Source organism: Dipodomys spectabilis, unplaced genomic scaffold, assembly GCF_019054845.1.
Source record: "Dipodomys spectabilis isolate Male_0828 unplaced genomic scaffold, ASM1905484v1 ptg000116l, whole genome shotgun sequence".
NCBI classification, from domain to species: Eukaryota; Metazoa; Chordata; class Mammalia; order Rodentia; family Heteromyidae; genus Dipodomys; species Dipodomys spectabilis.
In genome coordinates, this window is record NW_024870793.1 from 1,580,876 (window position 1) to 1,598,465 (window position 17,590).

At 40.6% G+C, this 17,590-nt stretch overlaps 1 pseudogene; it reads right to left on the bottom strand.

Annotated features, from left to right (window-relative positions):
* Window positions 1-10,003: 10,003 nt before the first annotated feature.
* LOC122115089 lies at window positions 10,004-13,779 on the bottom strand (annotated as a pseudogene).
* Between the last annotated feature and the right edge of the window lie 3,811 nt (window positions 13,780-17,590).

Here is a 17,590-nt window from a genome sequence, read left to right on the forward strand (position 1 = left end):
TTTTTTTTTTTTTTTTTAATACTGTGAGATTTGCAGAGAAAGCAAGAAATTAGAATCTATTGTTGGGAGAGCAAATTAATTAAATGTTTTGTGGACAGCTTGACAAAATACATTAAGTAATGAAATATGCCTCATCTTTGACCCGTCTGAATATTCCTCAAAGAAAGTCACAGAGAGAGGAATATATTCTGGGCAAGCATGCCTCAGCACCATATGTCCTTCTTAGGCAAGGTCTGGAAAAATAACCTAGGTGATAAAATTATTACTGAATGTATTCAACTAACTGGAAAGCAATTCTTAAAATACTGCATGCATATTGAAAGGAAAAGTTATTCTTGACACAGGAAGCAAAACAAAAACAAAGTGTTAAAAATAATAGAGTTATCTTGGGGTTCATTTCGCCTAGCATCAACTTATCTGACCATTTCTGCTTGTCTCATATGTCTATAGTTCTAGCTATTCTGGAACCTAAAGCCAGAAGCTCACTTGAACTCTAGTTCAGGACTCACCTAAGCAACATATTGAAATACTTTCTAAACACAAATAGCTGTCTTCATCCAACCAGAATCATGCTCAAGAAATTAGGTAGTCCCAAATGTTTGTATAAAGTACACTTAGGAAGAAGAGGTTCAGGTGTACCTTCACATACAAGGGTGACAGATAGGTAATGACAAATATTTAAGGCTTGAAGACAGAATTTTTATTGTGTTCACTATAAATGATGTATTTGAACAGATCAGACAGACAGATAGAATTGTGTCCATTCATTGAGCCTAAATCAGAATAAAACATACTTAATCGAATCCATTACATGTTACCACAAATTATAAGGCAGCTATCCAACCTGGGTCCTTGCATCCAGCATAAGGAGAATTAGGTAAGAAGAAAACATATGTAAAGATGATCGAAGGGTTTAGTAGACGAGAAAAATGACAAAGAGAACATATTATAGACACACCACAGAGAAAAGGGCAATTTGGCCCAGGTCACCCATCTTGGCCATCTTCCTCATTACAGAGATTGGTCTTGGGTTAAATAGGGAGAATTGTAGTCCTTGAAGATGGCTTTCCGATTGGTGGCTATACTTTCTGATTCTTGTAATGTTATGACTTCAAAGATTTATTGCCCCATCCTTATGTACTCAACATTTTGAGCATACTCTTTATTCTTCTGTAGCCCTCTTCCCCCATATCCATGTCAGCTAACTTTGGTTTAGCAGCTGATCATGCCATCTGCCAGTTCTATAGACTACATGTTCTGATTGACTACTTTGCATTAACTCACACTAGAATTACTCTGATTTAAAAAATATGCCATGTTATACATGCATCTGAACATCATGTGGTAGCACATAGTACACTATGTATCAGGTAAAAATAGGGAATAACATTTTCAAAACATTATATTCAGAACATATATTCCCTAAAGTATTAAGTACTACAATTGTTTTATGGAAATGTATAATCCTACATAACTGGTATTTTTGTGAATAAACCTGCTTTTCTTTAGGAGGTAGTATGTACAGAAATAGCTCTTAGACAGAATATTAAGTTATCGTAAAAACAACTCCACTTCCATTTCTATTCAAGATGGGTAATTTAGGTATCATTTCCCTCACTTTCTAGAACAATGAGTTCTCTTCTTCATAGGCAGAACACAGATTCTGATAGCCTTCTTGCTTTAGAGCTGGCCCTGAAATCACCTTGACACACTGGCATGGCTTTGTCTTCCCACCAGGTTTCTATCAGATAGGGAAGCTTTATGGTTGCACACTGAAGACTAACCACCCCAATCTCCAGTCCATGTCTCCCAACTTGAGATAGGATATTCCTTACAGTACCTGAAGTCCATTAGTCCATTATCTATCTATCTATCTATCTATCTATCTATCTATCTATCTATCTATCTATCTATCTATCTATCTATCTAATCTCTCTGTCTGTCTATCTATGCTCTATTTTGTGTACCAGTACTGGAGTTTGAACTGAAAGCCTCATGCTCTTCCTTAGCTGTTTTTGTTCAAGGTTGTCAGCCTCCCATTTTAGCCACATTTCTGCTTCCAATTTTTTGCTGGATAATTAAATATAAGAGGCTATGAACTTTCCTGCCCAGGGTGGCTTTGAAACACAATCCTCAGATCTCATCCTTCCAAGTAGCTAGGATTACAAGTGTGAGCCACCCCTGGGTGACTTCTTATCTTCATACATCTCCTATGGTTTGTGTCATCACCCAAAGGGTTTCTAGCCATAGAAAGCTTACCCATTCTGTCCATGGTTTCAAGATGGAGGCAGCCAAAACTGACAATCTCAAAGCCTGTGATTTCATCCCACTAGACCCTACCGAAGCCTTCACCACATGAGGTATCTCCCTGCCATGTTCTAGCTCCAATCTTTTTACATCCTTTCTCCCTTTTCTCACCTTCTACCCAGACATGCATAATCTCATCATTACCTTGGAACTAGTCATCTATCAATCCCATTCCTGGCAGTTAAAGAACCTCTGGATTCCAATAGCTCAAGCCTGTATTCCTAGCAACTAAGGAGTCTGAGATCTGAGGATTGTGGGTCAAAGTCAGCTTAGTAAGAGTGAAGCCCACGAGAACCTTACCTTCAATTAACTACTAGAAGTTGAGCTGTGGTTCAAGTGACAGAACAAGCTAGCATTAAGTAATAAAGTTCAGGGACCATGTACAGGCCCAGGTCTGTTGTGCATGTACACAAATACGCATGACAACACATAAATTTTAAAAGAAAAGAAATAAAAAAAGAGAACTACCTGCACCTGCTTCCTGACTTAATGTAATCTGGTTTTATTGTTTGGTGTTTGAATAAGGCTACTTGTTTACAACCTTAGGAAAGAGCACATTTCAGTTGCTTTTTCTACAGTGAACTTGGATGTAAGTCCTGTGTTGTCCTCAAACCCCTGAGTTTCAACAACTGAATATTACAAGTACTGGGATGTTATGCCTGAATGAAATCAACTGATGGTTGAGTCTGCCTTTGCCAGCTGACACTGTCCACGGGTACTTCTAGTCTTTAGACACTTCCTATGGAAGTGACTGTCCCTTGTAATGTAAAGACTTTTCAGCGGGTGGGGGGGTTGGGCTGGTAGGGATGGTAAGGGGAAAAAAGGAGGCAACAATGCTTAATAAGAAATGTACTCATTACCTTGCTCATGTAATTGTAACCCCTCTGTACAATATTTTAACAATAAAACTTATTAATAATAAAACAAACAAACAAAAAAGACTTTTCTGCCCCCTGGCTCCTGAAACCTCCTCTGAAGTTTTCTTCCTCCTGTTGTCAGGATTCAGTTCATGTGTGCTCCTCTCCAAGAGGCTGAGCAAGCTTTCTTGGAAGATGCATTCTGTCTCCAGGGAGAATGAGACATAATACCTCTTTGGGCAGTAACTCAGGTTTCTGCCCAATCCCATCTGCCAGGATTTTGACTGGGCACTCAGAGCTGCAGCTAATATGGAATGAATGAAAAAGACAACAGTGAAATGGAAGACCTCCCTAAAGAGCTTAGAGAAAGAGTCATAGATTGGAAATTGCTTGGAATATGGTCTTCCCTCCATGAGGCCTCTCCATTCACTAGCTAGCATTCCTGGGCTGGAGTGCCCTCTTTGTGGCTCCACCCTTGGTCATGTAGACAATTCCTATATTGCCAATGTGACATCAAAAGCTGATGTTTCCAGGGACATTGGAGGGGACAGTAAGAGGTAGCTACCTATTACTTACACACAAACTTCTTAGGCTGTCTAAAGAAACGAAGTCTGGTCATTTGTAGCATTGTGTTGGCAAATTCACCATCTATGGATGGGAGTGCACCTTAATCCTAGTGGAGCTAGAAGTGTCATACAAACGGACTACCCTGAAGCTTTGAGCAGAGCTAGCTGTTGCTGCTGGCTTCTCGACTATTATGTCTTTGAAGTACCAAGAAAATGATGAAAACATCAGCACATCAAAGCAATTCTCAGTGTTCTTTTGCCCCAAGAGTTCCAAAATAAGTTTCCAGCAATAGTTTTGCAAAACTTTGGCTGCTTTGTCCCCAGGAGAGAGGTCACCTGCCCAAAGTGCCTATTGGACCTGGACATCATCTTAGAAAGCAGCTCATCTGGGCTTGTTTGAGGGCTCTCGAGGTAGGGGGGGGTGGGAAGTTGATATCCCCAGACCTTATGTCTTTTATCGAGGCATTATCTCTTATTATAATGGCCTCTTTTCTTTTCAGTGAATATCAAGTGTTGTCCTGAATACTGGGTACAAAGCTGTGAACAGAATGAGGTATTTTCATCATGGGGCTTATTTATTGCTGCAAAGCCTAATGCATCATAAATAAGTGGAGATTATGCCAAACTGTTTGATTTCACAATTGAGGGTTGTGTAGCTTATACACAAAGCCCAAAAAACAAACAGCTTTAATGTTGTTTCTCTCTTTTTTTGGTGGTAGTAAGGCTTGAACTTTGGGATTGGCTCTGTCCCTGTGCTCTTCAGCTGAGGGCGAGAACTCTATTTGGTTTTCTGGTGATTATTTGGAGATAAGAATCGAAGGGAGGACTGGGAAGGTGGCTCAGTGGTAGAGAGCTCTCCTTGCATGCTTGAGGCCCTGGGTTTGATTCTTCAGCACCACATAAGCAGAAAAAAATCCAGAAGTGGCGCTGTGGCTCAAGTAGTAGAGTGCTAGCCTTGAGCTGAAGAGCTGAGGGACAGCACCCAGGCCCAGAATTCAGGCCCCATGACTCGACCCCCACCCCAAAATAAAAAAGAATCGCAGGGAGTTTCCTGCCCATGCTGGTTTTGAATTGTGATCCTCAGATCAGCCTCCTCAGTAGCTAGGTTTACAGGTGTGAACCACTGGTGCCTGGCTAATGTTGCTTCTTACATGCTCACCTTTGGTGCCAACTACCTCCATGAGTCAAATCTCGAAGTGTCAAATTGAGAACTATCTTGAACTTTGAGGAGTTATAGGGAAATAAAAAATTCAGAGATATATGCCACAGGTTAGGGAGTCATAGTTGGATTTGAATGTTTTGTCTCCCTTTGGGTGAATGCTTCCTCTTCAAAGATTTAACACTTTTCTCAAAAACAAAACCAAAAAAATGGGATGGATATACTTAAGCCATATCTTGTCTTGAAAGCCTTCTTGTTTTGAAATTATTTTAAACTCAAAGAAGAGTTGCAAAGAGTAGTGAGAATTCCCACATACTTCTTCACTGCTTTTTTACTATGAACATACTATTAACATCTTATATAACCACTCTCATTTACTGATTCTAAGACATTCACATTTGCACAATATTATCAAGCTCCAGATGTTATTTGAATTGTATCATATCCCTCTCTAATGTCTTTGTGTATGTGTTCTTGTATTAAAGTACTGATAACCACAAAAAGGGGTTCGAAATAATTTTTTCCTTACCTGAAAAGGAAGAGGCATGGGACATAGTGCTAACAGTGTGTAAGCGTGGAGACTGCACATTTTGGAAATGGTTACAAGCCTTATTAAAAGAAATATCTAATTAATAAAAGTTGTCACCCTGGTCAATTGTCCTGGGCCACTGCCTCAAATGTTGCCTTAAAAACCAGCTGGACACCCGCCTATCAAGCCTATGCCACATATCTTTAACCAGTCTTAGTAGAAATTTGCAGCCCAGAAAAATGTGTGATAATCCTTTTGAGCCGGTGAGGGACCCTGCTGCTGCTTCTACCCACCCTTCTGGATAAAGTTCAAGGACGGCCTGATAGTCATATGGAAGGAAATCTATGTTGTCATCCTGACCATGTTGACCATAGTGACAGTGGACTGGACTCCTGCCTGACTCCATCACCTCTGACTGCTTCCCAGTGGAAAGCTGCTTTGGATCTGCTGAAACTGAGTCTGTGGCATATTATTTCAGTGATATCCAGTAACTCCCTCTATTCCCACAGTAGATATTGAGGGCAAGGATGATATCACTGGCTTGCCTCAGGCACTTCAAGGATTAGGAAACTAGAAATCCACTCTACAATCAAAGCTTTGCTTGGTTCGGGTGTGGTAAAAGGCCGCTTTCAACAATGGCTATAAAGGAGAGATCTTTATCAATGGAGGTAGTAAGAGGAATGAAACTCACCCCAGCTATTGGAAATAAAAATCTAACAAAATTCTCCACCCAAGTGATGACTTGAGGCAGTTCTGGTAATCTGGTTCCTTAAGCCAAAGAAACAAAATGGGCCCAAAAGCCACAAAGAAACTCAGGGAAAGAAAGAGTGTAGTAAAGAAAGCCTTTGAAAGGAATTGAAAAAAAAATCTCCTCTGGATTAAAAAAAAAAGGATATAAAAATAAGGATTGTCTTAAAATGTTTGTCACAGTGAGTGAAAAGGGGAAGAAGACAAACCCCAGAAAGTTTAAGTATGTAATAAATGGTAGGAGTATGTCTTAAAAATGAAGCTTATGAGTAAGTTGGTATGAAATTAAGCTAGCTTTCATATACATAGAGTCAGGATGGGTGAACTGATGTGGAACTACTTTTTATGTTTATCTGTATGGTAGGGAGGAAGGATATGCTCACTTCAATCTAGATGCTGGTTTAGCTAATTAGAGCAGCCAGGTAGACTCATTGTGAGAGGGGATTCTTTTAAATTTACCAGGACTGAATGACTCCTTCCCTTTGCCCTTTTGAGCTCCCATTGCATTCTCTATTCCAAAGGGTTTATGCCCTGTGAAATGATGTTTGGCAGACCATCCTTCTTGTGTCCTCGCTTAAAAACTGCAATGTTGCCATAGATGACTGCTCCAGTCTTTACAGGCACTACAGACTGTTCAACAGGAACTCCATTCCCAATTTCAGGCACTCCTGCAGGCAGTCCCTGTAGTTGGCCATAATTACTGACCATGAGACACTGTGTGGGTCATATGACATCAAAAACAAACTATCTCTCCTCAGTGGAAAGGACCTTATACTGCTATCCTAACAGCTCCAACCACTGTGAAGGTGAATGGGATCTGGTCCTGGATCCACGCTTCACAACTTAAGGTGGCCCGGCTACCAGAAGAGGCAAATGGATGGTGTATAAGGACCCTGAAAAGCCTCTCAAGCTAAGACTTATCTCATCATAATTTTTGATTTATGCTTCTGTGCTCTAAATGGTGTTAACTACCACTGGCAGTTTAGAATCAAAGAGACAAGGGGACAGTTTTCTTACTTCTGCTATTGTAATGTCCCTGATTGTAGCAATTTAATTTTACCAACCAACTCAACTTGTGGAATATGACAAAATGCTTCAGGCATCTTGATGTCACACCCCTTCTCCTACTATGTTCTGGTGCAATGGAAGCCTATGGTCATACATTAATCCAACCTTGGCCTCTTGGATTTTGATAACAGCAGTTCCCCAATTAAATCTTTATACCAAAAGTGAAAATTTTCAGAGATTGTTATCCCACCTCTTAACCAACAGGACAGATTTTATTCCTATACTGTTAGGGGTGAGTCTGGTTACCTCTGTTGGAGGAGCAGCTTTTTCTGGAGGTGCTGTAAGACATAGTTTAAAACTAGCTCAGGAATTTGAGGAGAGGGTCGATGAGGATACTCATGCCTCTTCAGTGTTTCTGGCATGCATACAAAGACAATTGAACTCTCTAGCGGGGGTGGCCTTGCAGAATTATAGGGCACTAGACCTTCTCACAGCTTCCAAAGAGGCAACCTATGTTTTTCTAAGGGAAGAGTGCTGATACTGTGTAAATGAATCACGGCTGGAGAAGAAAACATAAAGGTTCTAGATAAACTGTGTGAAGGACTCCACCAGCACCCATCCGCTAAACTAGATCTAGTATGGGTTCAAAACCTTTTGGCCTGGTGGCTAGTATCCCTAGCCACCAGCAATTATACTATTTCTTCTACTTGTTATTACTGGTTCCTGTGTGGTTAACTCTTTGATATCACTTATAGAAAAAATAATTGGGACTGTCAAGCTGATGGCCCTTCAGGCCCAGTACAGCCTCCTGAGTCAGGAAGAAGAGTCAAGAATTTGACTCAGTTACAAAAAGAAGGGGGAATGTAAGGATCCCTTAGGATAAAAGACCCCAAGACCAAGCAAGGACACTGAGTCAGGTTATTAACCTCTTATGGGCAACTGAGGAATGCAATAATCTCTTGCTTGAAACTGAGGAATGAAATAACAGGAACTGCTATTGTAAAAGTCCCTTGTTTGACAAAAAAAAAGTTGATGTTATCATATTAATAGAACTTTGCAGCTTGTACCAGCTTGTGTTTTTTGCCTTCATTAGCCTAAGCTGTGTCCATGTTTAGGGTCATAGTGTTAGCTCCCAAGTCTACACTGTGTCCCTGGCAGGACAACTTCTGTAGCACCTAACAAACTTCTTTAATTTCTAAGCCCGCTTTGATAGACTCATTCTCAGACCCTGTAAGAATTGAAATAACAGTGATTAAGTTGTCTTAGTCACTAATGAGGGGAATTTGTTTTAAGGATATCTCAGGTAACCTCAAAGTAAGAATAGAGTAAGAGCAGACCTAAAATCTAGAAGTAGCCATGAACATCCATTGGCAACCTGGGAATGATTGTCTCCTGAACCCACATACCTATTTCAGCATTCTCACTGTTAGGAAAATGGAGGAAAACAGAAAAGGAATAGGCCAGACTCGATGATCAACAGGTGAGGACTGTTTATTGCCAGCAAGGTGCACAGACCTTTCAGGTTTGGAGGTTGTTCGAGGGACTATATTTTGGCTGGACTTATATAGGGCTTGTTTTCACAAGGAAGCAGAAAATGAAAAGTGGCTTATGCTCTCTTAGGCCACAAGGAGACGTCCTTGACCAGGCCCACAAGTTGAATGTTCTACTCTGGATGAAGGGCTATTGTCCCCTGGGGACCAAGTGTTATATCCTTGGCCAGGCACTGATTGGAACCTGCCTGCTGACAGGCATGTGGCCACGCCTGTTTTCTTATACCTGGTGTCTTACTTGAGCTGGAGGAATTAGGCAGGAGTCAATCTTTCACTCACCCTCAATTCAGGCTTTCACTGAGCTGGATGCAGAGCAAAACAAGCACAAAGCCACTGGTAACAACCAAAAACCAGCCCTGCTTCTATTCCCTGCAAACATTCTCCAGGAAATATTGCCACACCATGCAGAATAATTCCTACCAGATCTACTGAGTTTCTGCTAGGCCCAAAAGTCGGGTTCCCTTTCCATTTTACTTTTCATTTTCAGTCTTTTTCTCTTGTTTGTTTTTCTATGAGATCTCTTTTATTTGTATTCATACACACACACACACACACACACACACACACACACACACATACACACATTTGTGAAAATACCTTACAGAGAAGTTACAATTACATGAGTACATGAGCAAGGTAATGAGTACATTTCTTATTAGGGATGGTAAGAGGAAACAAAGTGGGAGGCAACAATGCTTGATAAGAAATGTACCCATTACCTTTTATTTCTATTCTGTGACAAGTGATCTGATTTTTCCCTGTTACTGCTTCCAATACATGCTGCCCTAGGTCCAATTGAACACTCTACCACAATGCCTGGACTTCTGCTGAAACAGCTTCACCTAGTCCTATAATTGAATCCCAGGAGGCTGGGAATATGTCTCAGTGATAGAATGCTTCCCTAGCATGCATGAATTCATGGGTTCGATTCCTCAGCAACACATAAGCAGAAAACACCAGAAGTGGTGCTGTGGCTCAAGTGGTACAGTGCTAGCCTTGAGTAAAATAAGTTCAGGGGCAGTGCAAAGGCCCTGAGTTCAAGCCCCAGGACTGGCACAAAAAAGGAAAAACTTGAACCCCAGGGCCTCCGATGTCACATTTAGAAGGCATGTTTTCTTCCTACGTTGTCTGTCATGTGTATCTACAGCTTTCTCTAACAAAGGTTTTTCATTGAAACTACAGTTGCTTACATCTCAGGCTTAGGATCTGATATAGGGATTGATCTCTGGGCAACAGGGCTGGTTGAAATGCAAGACATTTTCTTAGCACAATTCAAGGGCCTACTCTACTTGTTTTAGTGTTCTGAGAAAGTTTTCTAAAGCAGTTTTGAAAGCTTGAAGAAAGAAAGCACAAAGCTCATTGCTGGTCTCATTAACTATTAGGTGAAAACTCCTGAAGAGTGGTGGGAGGTGGGGATGTCTTCCTGCTTGGCCCATAGTAGCACGGCATGCAGCTCTTCTGCAATCAAGCATATTTCTACTGATCATATGTGGACATGCCAGCTCATCCTGGTATTCTCCAGGTAACATTCCTTAGGCACCAGGAACTCCATGTAATGAAGTTCAGGGAGTTTACACAGTGCAGAGAAGAGGCACTTGAGGGTGCAGGCTGACAGCTGGTTAGCAAGGAACTTGAGCTCCTAGAGATAGTGGCAGGAACACAGGCCCAGGATCATCATGACCACATAGCTATGGGTAATAGCACACTCCACTGGGGTCCACACCCGCACTATCTGGACAACCTGTTGCCGAAGCTTGAGGAAAGTAGAGGGATATAAATGAAGCAGATTGTGTCTACTGAGGTGCAACACATCCAGCTGGGCAGCATGGATACAGTCTGCCAAGAAGTTCATGTCCACATGGCTCAGAGCACAATTGGCCAGGTCCAGCATTCTCAATCATGTCCTGAAGGGGCTGTAGAACATGGAGTAATCAGCACAAATCAGAGGAGTTCCATGTGAGCAACAATGGATGTGAGCAATCCATCTGCTTGTCTGTCACAGAGAACAAAGACTTGCAGGGCAAGTCTTGTTCTTACCTGACTGCATGGAGTCTGTGAAAATAGTTTTAACACATGGTGCTACATGAAATGCAAATGTCTGTGTCCATAAATATGGTTCACTGGGATGCAGCCTGGCTCCCTTGCTTTCACACAGTCTACAGCTGCTGGGCTTGCTGTGTGGTTCAGAATTAACCTGAACCAATGAAACCTTTGTCTTCATCTCACCTAAATGGCAGATTTTATCAACAACCATTTTCATATGAAAGGAGTTATGTACATGATCTTGGAGAAAACATCCACTCTGAGAGCTTGCTACAGGGGAAATGAGGCATTAGTAAGAAAAAAGAGCCATTATTCTAACAATAGAAGAATCCATTACTGTAGAGCCAGGAAGGGAAAGCCAGACATTCCCAACTGAGGCACCATATCCATAATCCAATAATTCTGATTTAGATAGTGTTGGCAGCAAGCATCAGCAAAGGGGCAGCTGGACCCTGTCTCTGACTGAGTCCCTCACTGTCTGTTTGTGCATGCCCCTCTTGATATCATAGCTGCAAATGGGTGAAACTATTAGCTAAGGCCTTATGAGAATCCTGCTTGTGGAGGAGGCCAGGCATTCCCCCAATTCCCATGAATGATCTTGGGTTAATATCTGCTCAGGAAGGCCAGGGTGATACTGCAGTCCCACAGTCAGCTGACAACAACCTCATGTCACCCAGCTGAGCCAGATTTCTATACCTGACCTGAGATAATGCCAGTCACACAGTGTTGGGAACTTTTTTTGCACCACAATAGACAACTACAGGAGTCACTATAGTTAGCTATGCCTTATAAAGCAACATTCTAGACCCATTAGTTAGCATGTTCTTTTCACAGAGACCTCTCCCTCTCCCTTCCTCCTCCCGCTTTCCCTCTCTGTCCTGCTCTTCTTGCTTTCCCCCACTCTTCCTCCTATCTATGCTAGGAATTACAGCCAGGGTTTTTCATGTGCTAGTCAAACACGTAGCATCAAGGCACATTTTAGCCCTTATTTTTCTTTCTTTCTTTCTTTCTTTCTTTCTTTCTTTCTTTCTTTCTTTCTTTCTTTCTTTCTTTCTTTCTTTCTTTCTTTCTTTCTTTCCTTCTTTCTTTCCTTCTTTCTTTCCTTCTTTCTTTCCTTCTTTCTTTCCTTCTTTCTTTCCTTCTTTCTTTCCTTCTTTCTTTCCTTCTTTCTTTCCTTCTTTCTTTCCTTCTTTCTTTCCTTCTTTCTTTCTTTCTTTCTTTCTTTCTTTCTTTCTTTCTTTCTTTCTTTCTTCCTCTGTCTCTCTGTCTCTCTCTCTCTCTTTGTCTGTCTCTTTCTCTCTTTCTTTACTTATTTTGAAGACCAAGACACCATTCAAACTCAGTATCTGATGCTTTTGCTCACTGGCTGGTACTCTAATATTTGAGCTACACCTTCAACCCCCAGACCTTGTTTTTTGAGGCAGTCTCCCTATGTTATCCAGGCTGGACTTGAACTCACTTTCCTTTTCCTCAGGCTTCTGAGTGTTGGGATTGCAAGTCTGGTTTTGATGTCTACTTTACACATTGTCTCTTTCTAACTAGAAGCATTCCCCTGAGGTCCCTCACTATTCTGGATCACTTCTGGTCCTCTAACTTCTTTATTTCTCTTTTGTGCTCTCTTATGTGCAGCTCCAGAGAGCATTGAGCTTGGGGCTTTGTGAATAAGCTGTTCTTCTACCTATCACTCAGTGCCCCTACAGCCTGTGAAGCCAAGGACCAGAGTGCTTGACCCATCCCTCTTCCTTTCAGTCTCTGAGACTCACCCTAGGAGAATCTGGATCTTCCCTGTCAGCATGGAGAGGGCCACACTCAGCTCTATCAGGTTAGTCATGTGACTGAGCTCTCAGGAGATGGAGCCAAGGAGGCAGTCTTCATGCTTAGAAGTTGGGACAGAAGTGAAGGGTGTGTCAAAGGCCTTGATGGGGAGGATGAGTGAAGTCAGATGAGGGAATCCCACCTGGGCTAACAACTGCTGCACATGCCAGCATGTAGCCGCACATTGTGGGCCACTTCCAGCTTGCACAGCTAACCTGTCCTGGCTAGGCTTAACACCTGCAGGAGCTACCCAGGGCTCAAGCTGTCTTCCCTGAATGAGGGGCAGTGCATCTGCAGAGCAGCCATATCTGCTGATTTCAGGGCCTGCACCACTATCTCAATGTTGCCTTCAATGACAAATAAATAAATGAGGACTTCAATAGGTCACCTGACTGCACAGGGCTCTGCCTGTAGTTGGCAGCATATTCTAGCCAGGAGCTCAGTGTGGCCCCACTTTCCCAGACCCCTTCCACAAGGGCATTGCTGTACCTGCACATCCCGGATACCCATAAGGTCAGATCTCTGCAGCTGATGAATCCTTTTAAAGAATTATTTAAGAAGGATTTTTTCCTTTGTTTTATTTAGAAAAGAATATTTTAAAGGTTCATTCCCTGGAAAACACTTGCCCAGTTTTAAATGCCAAGACAAATAGTTGGGTTCCACATGAGAGTGCCATTAAGATACTAGAACTCTATGTACTTTTCAGGGATACAATGAATTTTGGGATGACTCAATGTTTTAGGTATCCATGATTCTAATACTAGATACATTTCTACTTTCTCAAAACTTACAGAGAAGAGATTTTGATTCCAAGAGACTTTGAATAATAGTATGAAGTCTTTCATAACTCCGCATCAAATCTTCATTTTATGAACTTATTTTCCTAATATAATTTATGAAGCTTTATAGTTAATTATTTTCTCCAAAGTCACAAAATCATTTTTTGAAGATTTTCTAATAGGGATAAAGCTTTGGGACTGAAAGGTCAATATAATCCTTTTTGTCAACTATAATCAAGAATCTCTTGAAATTATTTTTGAATGTTAAATTCCTCCAAAGCCTATACTTGAATGGAATCGCTTCTATCTTGAGTGTATGAATTGTGTGTGCTTGGGAAAAGTTCCATTTATCCCATTAATATGTGGAGGATATTTCACAGGGAGGAGATCCAGATAGTACTTACCCACTTTGGTCTCATCTCTGTACTCTGTGCGTTTGGACAAATTTCAACTTTGTTCACGGCTCATTTAACTTCTGTAGATCCAATGATGAAGATACTCCTTTTTTTGGGGGGGGGTCTGGTTGTGGGGCCTGAACTCGGCCTGGGCACTGTCCCTCAGCTCTTCAGCTCAAGGCTAGCATTCTACCACTTGAGCCACAGAGCCAATTCCGGCTTTTTTCTTTTTGCTTATGTGATGCTGAGGAATTGAACACAGGGCCTCAGGCATGCCGGCAAGCACTCTACCCCTGAGCCAACTTCCCAGCCTGATGAAGATACTCTTAAATTTAATTTTTTTTCTAAAATATATCAGAAGCCTGTAAGTATTCCTCAATACATCTTGTATTCCCACAACTTATGCAATCCCTTCCTTTGATACAAAAGTCCTTCCTCTAATTAATATTAGCTAACTCCAATAGTATAGTATAAATAATTACTCAGGTTGAGGAGAGAAAGTTGTTCTATAAGTGAAATAAATACTTAGTTTTCTCAAATTTTATCATTTTTTAACCTCTGAAAAACTCTAGAGATCCTAACTAAAAGCAGCTTTCATTTACACACACGAGAAAAGAGGTTAATTAATCTATTATACACTAAGAACAATGATCCTCTGAGAGAAAAAACCATGGCATTTTTAATTATGGCTGTTATTATTATTTTAAGAACTTTTGTATCCCTTTTTATCCAAAGAAAAAAATTAGATACTATTCTTAAACAGACCAAGTTTCATTACCAAGAAAGCTAAAAGAAAACCTAAATAATGTGAGAAAATAACTATATATTATAGATTTTAACCTCAGAGAATATATGAAGAACTCCTTAATCAAGTAACACAAAAGGAAATTCACTTTAAAATAGTTGTGGAACTTGAACAAACATTTCTTCAAAGCAGAGAGATAAATCACCACTAAGCAACCCCAATGTTGCTAGGAAAATGCCATCAAAATCACAGGAAGATACTGCTTCATGCCTTCTACAATGATTGTGACTTTTAAAAAAATACAGAAAATGGGCTGGGAATGTGGCTTAGTTGTAGAGTGCTTGCCTAGCATGCATGAAGCCCTGGGTTCAATTCCTCAGTACCACATAAACTGAAAGAGCTGGAACTGATGCTGTTGCTAAAGTGGTAGAGCAAAAGAAGCTCAGGAAGAGTGTCCAGACCCTGAGTTCAAGCCCCAGGACTAGGAGAAAAGAGGAGGAGATGAACTCTTTTGGCACAGCTAAGCTAATGAGAATGTAGAATGTTTCAACCACATAGAAAACAGGTTGGTGAATCTTCAAAGAGTCTAACATAGAATTACAATATGACTCAACAATTCTATTTGTAAAGATACAAACAAACAATGGACAATAGAACTTACATGGATGCCAGTTTTCATTATAGCCTTATTTATAAATACTGGATAGAAACCTTCCTAATGTTCATTTATAGATGAATGAATAAACAAAATATGGCATCTCATAGTGTGGAAATTAATGTGCCACAAGACATAAATGACACTCTGTACATGCTGTAGCATGGACTGCACCAACCTTGAAAAACATTATAAAACTAAGTATTTCAAACCAGACACAAAAGCATAGCTCATGTAGGATTGTACTTATAAGAAATATCTAGAATATACAACAGAAACTGATAGCAGATTAGAGATTGTCCATAGTTAGAGGGAGGAAGAGATGAGTGACAATTTATTGATTAATGATGATACAGTTTCTGTTGGGTCTTCGTCCGTCCCACGAAAGACGGACGGGGTCTGAGGAAAGGTAAGTGCGGCACTCACCCGTTCCCCAGCCTCCCTCAGCCCTGGAGACAATCAGACACAGGGGGGAGCCAAATTCAGCAGGTAGAAAACTCATTTATTAACAGAGAGCAGCCCTTTTTAAAGACAAAAAGGGCGGGTGGCATGGCAAGGGAGGAAGAAGAACCAATCACTGTCAAGGTCATACCCTATCATGCACCTAGGCCTTCACGGACTGGTTAGGCACTGATCGGAAGGTCAATTGGGCTCTGCCCACTCTACTCTCTCCCAGCGCCATCTTTGCTGCCCATGTGCTCTACAGTTTCTGTTTGAAGCAATAAAAAATTTAAATACTGGTTATGGTTGCACAACACTATGAATATGAGCAATGTAACTTAAACACTTATATATTGGAAATTTGGTTATTTATAATTCACCACAATTTAAAATGTCAAAACATGAAAATTAGTATTAAAGATGTGTTTCATGGGCTGATAAAAACCAAAATGACAGCTCAACATGAGTGGCTCATGCTTGTAATCCTTGCTACTCAGGAGCCTGTGACCTGAGGATTACAATTTGCAGCTAATCCATTCAGGACTTTTATCTCCAATTACATACAAAAAAAAAAAACTAGAATTGTAGCTGTGACTCACATGGTAGAGAGCCAGCCTTGTGTGAAAAGGGCTAAGGGACTTGAGCTCAAGCCCCAGTACTAGCACAAAAGAACAACAACAAAAAAAACCCAAATGATAATGGTTGTTCTCAGCACTCAAGAAACCTACTAATTTTTTGTTCTTTATCAATGTTTCCCTAATGTTAGGATATGAAAACCACATCCAGGAACATTTAAAAATTCATCTTTCCTCAGCGTTTCCATAAATGCATGGCAAATCCCAGAATTGCTATACTGATTTCTATTACAGGCTTGTGACATCATGATTTCAAAACCGCACACGAGGGGCTAGGAATGCAGCTCAGTGGTAGTGTTCTTGTGAAGTGTGCACAAGACCCTGTGCTCCATCCCCACTACTTCTATGAAAAAACTCCAAATCACAACACACATACTCATAAACAAAAGTATTGTTTTAACTGATCATTTCCTATAAGAATGGCTTCTATTATTTCTTTGACTAATGTTTAGCAAATCTGTGGCTCCTAAGAGAGACACAATTTACACTAATAGAGTTAACTGAAGTGATAATTTATGTGGAAGTTAGAAATTTCTCATAAACTCTAATGGAGAGCATTACATTTCAAGTGGTACTAGGGAATTTCTTTTATCTTGCAGAAACCAGTAACATTTAGAGGCACAGCAAAGACCTTTTAAAAGAGAGTATGGGAAAGAATAACATGACCATTTAGGAATGCTTCAATTTCTTTTTGAGACCATATAATAATAATAATAATCAGAACCAATATTTTCTGGATTTTGAAGATTCTGTGAATTAGCACAATGAAAATATGAAGTTTTTATAAAATTTAAAACTCTTCATTCTAACAGATCACATACAGTTGGATTTAAAAGTTTCTCTTTCTTATTTGGTAAAAGAAAATGTTACATTTTGTCTGGCTTGCCCCACAGGATAAAAAAGAGCAAGAAAATCCAAGTATTCCAGCTGGTTGCTGGTGGCTCACACATGTTATCTTAGCTGAGGATGAGATCTGAGGATTGCAGTTGAAAGGCCAGGAAGAAAACTTCCTGAGAAATTTATCTCCAATTAACCACCAAAGAAAGCCAGAAATAGGGCTGTGGCTTACGTGGTAAAGTACTAGCCTTGAGCAGAAATGTTCAAGTACAGGACCCTAGCCCTGAGTTCATTCCCCAGAATTAGCAAAATCCCAACGAAACCAAACAAAAAATACCACCCAAGAGAAAACCCCCAAATATCCCCTTTATTCCAATCTTGCTTTCTCAGATATTAGTCAGCACTTGCCTGATAAATCCTGCCCCATATTGGTGAGCATTGTCTCCCTAGGAAAACTTGATCATTCTCTATCATGTAAAGTCTGAAGTGGATGAGAAAGAGAGGTGTTTGAGACTTAAGCAC